We start from the raw sequence: 8471 nt of genomic DNA, 5'->3' as shown, positions 1-8471 counted from the left end.
ATAATTGGTATGGTCTGGGAGTCATAAAACCACACTTTCATTTTAGAAGAACCATATAATTATTCAAAGGTATAATTATTTCATTTTACAAGAAAAAGGAGTCATGGTTCATGTAAATTTGTTGATGCTCTTGTGAGACATTCTCTTCACCGTACCTACCTAGTGTACACCTTAAGTCCTACATTATAAACAGAGTCTCCTTGAGGGAGAGCGAGATACTTGTGTATAGATCTATACGGGATTGACAACCCCGCACTTAGCTGTTAGCTACAGTTAGACCGGCAAGTCTAAGGTGACAAATGTCTACCGGCTCCGATGCCTGAAGAACATCGTTTATACATATCATTCATATTAGCATGGTTATAATAACTTACATAGGGATTAATGAAACTAATCGGTTTACGGGGTAACTTACCCTTCGTTAGTTTTATAAGAAGATAAAACTACATACTATTTTTCAGTACAACATTTCTTACATTTTTTTGGTCTTATGGTTTAAGACTACAGTTCATATTTAATAAAATATTGGATTTTCTGGAAACATACATTATCATTCTACAAGGAAAAGATACAAAGGAAATACATATATTTTAGTCTTGGGTATAAGGCTTATGACTCATTTTCAAAGAAAATATCAGATTTTCTAGAAGTATACAAAACCATTTTCCACGAAACCGTTACAAATCCTTTTCATACAAAATGCTTATGAACTCACCAACTTAATTGTTGACACTTTTCAAAATCACTTGTATTCTCATGAAACCAAGTAAACAGATAATCAAACATTTTGAGGGCAGGCGGCACTGCATCATGTTTTCTACTTTTCAGTATTTGTATTTAACTTTTGAGTAAGCAAAGTGTGTAAATAATTTAAACTTGTAATCTCAATGGATGATGTTGTGTTGCTATGATTCATTTATATTCAATTGTTAAGATATTGTGAAATGACGTCACCCACCCTCGGACGTTTTCGCCGTTTCGGTTCGGGGGTGTGATGTCGCACCCTCGGACCAGGATGACGGAAAACGTCCGGGGGCGGATGACGTCATTTTCCATATCATAACAATTGTGAAATAATGAAACATAGCAACACAAACATTCATACATTAAGATAACAAACTTACATTGTTTACATATTATGTCCACACAAAAACCAATACAATAACTGAAAAGTAATAAAAAGCATGAACAACGACATCAACCATCACGATGGACTGAGCACCTGTCTACTGGTTTCCTGAGAATACAAGTCATTTTGAAAAAACGTCAACTAAAAAGTTAGTGAGTTCATAAGCATTTTAGTGCGATATAGTTTTACACTTGTTTAGAATTATTCTCGTTGTACTTTCAAAAAATCTGATATGTTCTGTAAAAATGGTGTGGTGTCACGTTCTAAAACCATGGATATATGCATGTATGTCATTAACTTTTGTTCACATTTAAAAGAAGTGATTTTTGGAAAATCCTATATTTTATATAGGTAAGTTGTGATCTTAAAAATTGTTCCTTGGTGTCTTAATAATGAGTAGTTCCATAAAAAATGTCATATTTTTTGTTGTATGAAAACTGGTATGCAACGTGAATGTTCCTAGAAAATCTGATATTTTATGTATGTGTGTAATCGTTTGTGGTCTTAAGACCCTAAGACCGGAGTGGTGTGAGTAATCAACGGGTGTTTGTGGACAATCCGCACAATGCATGTGGACGATCAACACAAAGAACGTGGACAATCAATAACATGCACGGGGACGATCAACACAATGTGCAAACTATTTGTAATATGTTCCCACGTAAATTTCTAAATAATATTGTTATATTCTAAGTGAGTCGTTATAACCATACTAATATGACAAAGTTCCTGTCTTAATGTTCTTCAGACTTTGGTTTCGTTGAAGACATTTGTCGCCCTAGACTGGCTTGTCTAGCTGTAACGAACAACGAAGGTGTGGGATGTCAACCCCGTATAGATCTATACACAAATTCCCGCTATCCTTCCAGGAGACTCTGGTTATAACTCTTACATGACTTTAAATGTACACTATTATATAGGTACGGTGAAGATGCGTCTCATTAGAATCCTAACAGATATTTACGCTAATAGTTGAATTCCATTATTTATTTAATAAATAACAATAGTTGTACTCGTTGACTAGATATTTCGTCTTTTTTTTTTTTGTTTCGTAACATTAGTTGTGCTCATTGACTAGGTGTTTCGTTTCGTTTCATTTCGTCTATTGAAAATAATCCACTTTGAATCATATTTATAAAAAATGACTCAATATTATCTATTTTGGCAAAAGTGCCCCTTCTTTTTATAAATTATCAAATAAAACCCACATTTGTCAAAAAGTGTCATGAGTGATCCAAAAATACGAGAATTGTTGAAAATGACCTATTTCTTCTAAAATGCTCATTTTAGACTCGTATTTAAGAAACTGTTCAAAATGACCCTTATTTATCAAATAATTCCATTTTTGGCCCATTTTAATTAAAATATTCACTATTAACTCAAATTTATCCTATATTTCAAAATGACCTATATATATATATATATATATATATATATATATATATATATATATATATATATATATGTCGAAAATCGTCCAAAACGATAAACTTTTCAAAATTACATCTTCAAAATTTTGTGTCCAAAATCATTGTTTAAACAATTTCTTAAGTTAAACTTTGTGGTTCTTGACATATAATATGTGAACAAAATATTCATAAAAGTGCTAGCTTTTAATTCTATCAACTTGTTATGTGAGGTGAGTTCAAATTCTTGAGACTTAACCAAATCTCGAGTTTTTGGACCAACACCTAAACTTATCAACCTTTAATACATATAACATACATGCATGACAAGCAAATATTAGAATATTTCACAAGACCTTTGATTTGTATCCTCCTTCTAAATAATGAAAAATCAAAAATAGGGGTATGAAGCTCACCTTGGTTTGGTTTGGTGGATGATTTGAAGAGATGTTGAGAAGTTTCCAAGTTCTAACACTTGAAGAGTTTGATAAACTCTTTGAACTTTAGAATATCCTAAGGTTGTTAACCCAAAAGTCCAAATGCTGACTAAAACCCTAAAAGTCAACGAAAGTCAACAGGGGCAGTTCGCGGCGCGTACCAGCTCTTATATGTGGGGCGTACTCCGGCGATCCATAATCGGGGTCTCAAACCCTTACGCTGCGCGTACTGATATTTACGTCCAACGTAAGTCTCAGTTTCATACTCTTATGGATTTTTGGTCTTAAACGGTTAAGACATAAACTCAAACTCCAAATCTGACTTTTCTAAGGTCACTTAATCCATAAAGTTGAAACCTTTAAGCATTTGCATGGCTGTAAAGGTCATCATTCACTTCAAACATACAACCTCTTTCCCCATTAAGCCCTAAACTCATGCACGTCCAAGATTGGATTTTTATGAACCTACAACTCATATTACTCTGAAATATGGCAGATCTAGGCTTATGGAGACCATTTGCTCATAAAGTCTCCACCTTGGGACCAAAAACCCTAAAAATTGGTCCATAAAGCACAAAACAAAAATGACAAGGAAAGCTTTGAGCTTTTTAGCTCCAAGTGAAGCTCCTCCCTCTATAAAACTTAGATCCAAGCTTGTACTCCAACTTCTAGCCTCCACAAGAACCTCATCTTCTTCTTCACTAACACACAAAGGCACCTTCTAGCTCAAGAACACTCACACACTAACTTTAGAATGATAATACTGCTCCCCTAAGGTTTCTCTCTGAGGAATGGTGGCTGGGGGACAAGACCATATCATTCCCTTTATAGTCCACAAACCACAATTAGGGTTTGTATCTGGGCCAGCTACGCCCAACGTAACCCTGGGTACGCCCAACGTACCTAGGCGAGTCTGCGTCCAAAGTAAGCGCTTGAGTACGTGCAACGTACTCTTCAGTACACCCAACGTACTTAATAGCCATACTTTTTCCTTTAGGGGCTAAACTTGACAACTCGGTAAAGAATAAAGGTTAAATAGATATACCTGAATTTCGGGATGTTACATTTAGGGTGGTTCACGGCCCAAATAGTATAAAAGAATGGGTTTTATTGTCAGTTAGGGTTAATTGGAGTTGTTATGGCCCAAGGCCCATTAAAGGTAAACAAAATTATTTTAGGCCCATCATGGCCCAAAATGTTAAGTTTCATGAAGGTGGGTCCAATTAGAGCCCATTTAAGGGTGCTAAGCCTAAAATAGTCAAATTGGAAGCTTATTGGTCCATTAGGCCCAATAAGGAAATCCTAGTCCCTAATGGACTTAAACCGGGATTCTTAGGGTTTTCAACCCTTAGTTGAACACATGAGATGTACTTGAATGATCATAAAGTATGATATTCTCTTAGAGTACACGTTATTACACTAGGTGAATGATTACATGAGAGTAAAATTTCCTAGCAAAAATGCTAGTTGTGACATTGTGCTATCATCATTGGGTCCTTGTTTGATTGCATTGTAGGTTAAAATTTAATTTATTTGTCCCACTTCGTCTTGCTTAACTTGTTTAGTCTCTAAGAGGTTACTTTATATGTGACTATCAAGGTGTATACTTCCATACACATGCACTTATTCTCTAATGACTTTCAAGGTTTTCATTGTAATAGGGTTGAAATTTAGACCTTGCTTGATCCAAATATTTCGAGTTGTCACATATATAAATGGTATTAATTTACACCAAAAATACACATAAAGTATTATTATTTTATTAAAAACTATACTAGTTTATAAAACATTGGTTTGACACTTATATGTTATAAGTATGTAACTAGTTTTAAACTTTAATACTTTAATATGTTGTATTGTTAGAATAATGTAACTATTAAAATAACATATGCCTTTTTACTAAAAAGTTTATACAAGAAACATACTTAGTTATAGAAGGTAGTGCCTTATACTATACATGCATACCAATTATGCTCAACTTTTATAAACTCTATACAAATTCGTTATGCCTAATAACTTATCTATTTACAAGTTAGGATTAAGAGCTTTTTACATACCTTAGTTCATGGATTTTTAGTGAGATTATATTTATTTGTTAAGTCTAAACACTTAACATATGTGACATCCCCAATTTCACGGCCAGAAAAAACTGATTTGTTTATGATTTGTTTGAAAATCATAGTATACTTTTGAAGAGATATGTTGCGGAATTTGTTCCCAAAATATCTTAAAGAATTCATTAAAGCATTTTCGAAGAAAAATATTTTCATTATATTAAAAACCTCGGGATGTCATTGTCAATACAGATCAAAAGCATAAACAAAAAGAGCATAGGCCTTACAACATCTATTTATTTTAGTGGCCTATAATCCATTGATCTCTCATCAGTTCATCACTCATGTGCTCTCTTGCCACTAGCTGTATACAAGAAACTGAGCGGGTTAGACTTATGAGTTGGTGAGCACATAGGGTATTCAACCCATAATAATTAAGTTTATTAATTTCATCAAATCAATCAACCCGATTACCCATTCCCGTTATCCTCACTTTATGTTCCTAAAGCATCTAAAGTAATGGACCTAGCCTAAGGATTTCATCGGGATGAAAACACTGCTTAGGGGATTCCTCAGCAATACATGTCAAATAAGGCAACCATGAGGGGGGATGGAGTACACCTAGTGAACACTTAGTTCAAAAACACTTACAGGTTGCGAGCCTGCTAGCGTTACACTAGATTGTCTAGAATAGTCCGTGGTCATCATCTATACTCCGCTAGATGACTGGATCATCTTAAACATCGAGGTCTCTCATCATTTATTTCATCATCTATATCATCTACCCATCTTTACCCATCATAATTACAGGTATAAAATACATATACAGTTTAAATCGAATAAAACATGTATATTTTGTTCATCCAACATAGATATCATGAACACATAATATGCACACATAGCACATAATTTGTATTAAATACTTCATATCTATGTATAAGATGGAAGTAGTTATGCACTCACCTGTTAAAGTGATGACTACAAACTCGGGCACCGCTTCGCTTCTAACAATTATATTTTCCTTCGACGAAACCTAGTACCATTACCAATAGATTTTAGTCGAATATTTATTGCGACTATTTATGAGCGATATTGTTTTATAAGTGTTAACAATACTTTTCAACCACCATGTACAAACAGGGGCTAGACATGAAACGCCAGAGGGTAGGACCATTTTGACATTTAAGGACTTCTGAAATCCAACAACCCTATGCGACCTTTCAAACCAGATTCCCCGTACCACGAGTAGTTAAAAGATATTATAATAACACTTTGTATATTATGTTTTATAATACATATATTTTTTATAGGTTCATAATAACGATATTGAACTTCAACATAAGTTATACTTAAAGTAGGGTAAACATAACTCCTTTACTAGGAGGTTTGGTTAGGAACCGGGCTCTGCGGGGGCAGAACTTCCGAGCCAAAAGCTCTTCCTCTCGGAGCCGTCTGGCGCTTCAGGACTCGCCTTTAGCACTTAGGAAGTACTAGGGAAGGGGAGGGAGAGATTGGGAGTGTTGAGAGAGAAAAGAAAGGTTGAGGTGTAAAGAATTGAGGAGAACATCTCACATATCTATAGGAGTTGGCCTCTGACTACGCTGGGTGTACTCCTCGGAGTACGATGCAACACGAGGGGGCAGTTGTCGATCTTTGGATGGGGCGATGTGGAGGCTACTGGGACCGCGTATGCGAGACCGTTGGGCGTAATGCTGGCTACGCGGGGTGTACACATGTCTCTTCGCATTCTAACCCATAAACTTCTAAATCCAATAACTTTCGCATATGAGCTCCGTTTTTGACATTCTTTATATCCACGCATAGATGACGATGCAATCTACAACTTTCGTTCAAACTTCATCGACTAATTTGACTTTATTTTTAAAATTATATTTTAACAGGCTTAAACAGGTAAATTCCGTTAAAAATTCATAACTTTGTCATCCGACGTCCGTTTTCGTTTTTCTTTATATTGTTGAGTTCTTATTAACGAGATATTCGATTCTTGTTTAGATTGTGTCGGCTAAAATCGGTAGATCTAAAATTTGAATCCCGTGCTGTGCACTACTATGCAAATCTTAGAAAAATCATAACTTTCTCATACGAAGTTAGATTTGGACGTTCTTTTTATGCACGCTCTCGGTTTAACGTATACTACGAATTTCGTTTAGATCGCTAAGGCCAAAAAGTACTTTATCGCAAACGCATATTTTTACCATTTCCGGCCTCGTGTCGGTTTTGTTGCAAAACTTCGACATGTTATATTTTATTCGTTATAAGTCGGATTTCAACGTTCCTTATATCCTTGAAATCCTTGTTACGACTACTTCAACCTTCTTCATAGATATTGGGTCTATCTATCATTCTATTTTTGACGTTTAATTTGATCATTATTTTATTATATCATTATAAGCAAGTATAATGCACATAAATCACATAAATAATTATTCTTTATTACTTTAAAATAGGTTATAACTGTTGACCCTAACTATTACATCATCATAATAATGCTTAGACAGAATCATGAGCATTACAACATACCCATACTACTATAACCGTTAATCCTCGGAGCAAGATACACACACACACACACACACACACATATATATATATATATATATATATATATATATATATATATATATATAGATAGATAGATAGATAGATAGATAAAGAGAGAGAGAGAGAGAGAGAGAGAGATCTATACGAGGTTGACATCCCCACATGCGGTTGCTAGCTACAACCTCGACCGATCAATTGAAGCGGGTGATAAGTGTCTACTATCGTTACTACGACGTAGGGGGTACATATAGTCTCATAGCTCAGTTATAAGACTCACTATAAACATTAACTAAAAACTCTCTCTCTTACTACAAACCATGGGCTTGGTTGTTGCAAAATTATTTTAAGTATGAATTTACTTATGCAAAGATACATTTTGGTTTTCAAAGCTTATTTACAAGTATGATTATACTAACAAATAAAATACTTTTTAGATTTTTTAAATGTATCATACTATTGTTAGCAGAAAACCTGTGACCGTCACCAACTTTATGCTCACCCTCAAAATTTAATGTATTCTCAGGGAATCAGTAACTCAAAGTGTTCAGACGACGAATAATCATGGATTTCAGGCAATCTAGTTTACCAACTTTTGTTATGTATGCCTACATGTTAAGGCAATTAATGTATTACTATTATCTGTAAGTACCTTGTATTAAACTTAAAAGATGAAATACAAATGTTATTTTGTTTATTGTTGTACTTGTGCTATATATGCAGTTTACCTGTGATCCATAAACTTAATCGCATAACCCGACATGTTCCGCCGCCTCGGCTGGGGATGTGACAGACGACTCCGCATGGCCAACGATATGCAAAGTTTTGCTTTGTTTTGAATATGGCTTAGTGTGAAGATGTACCAGTGACCAATTTGGCGGGCTTT

Source organism: Lactuca serriola, chromosome 6, assembly GCF_051521515.1.
Source record: "Lactuca serriola cultivar US96UC23 chromosome 6, Lser_US96UC23_V15, whole genome shotgun sequence".
NCBI lineage: Eukaryota > Viridiplantae > Streptophyta > Magnoliopsida > Asterales > Asteraceae > Lactuca > Lactuca serriola.
The sequence above is the reverse complement of the archived record's forward strand: the minus strand, read 5'-3'. Positions refer to the sequence as shown.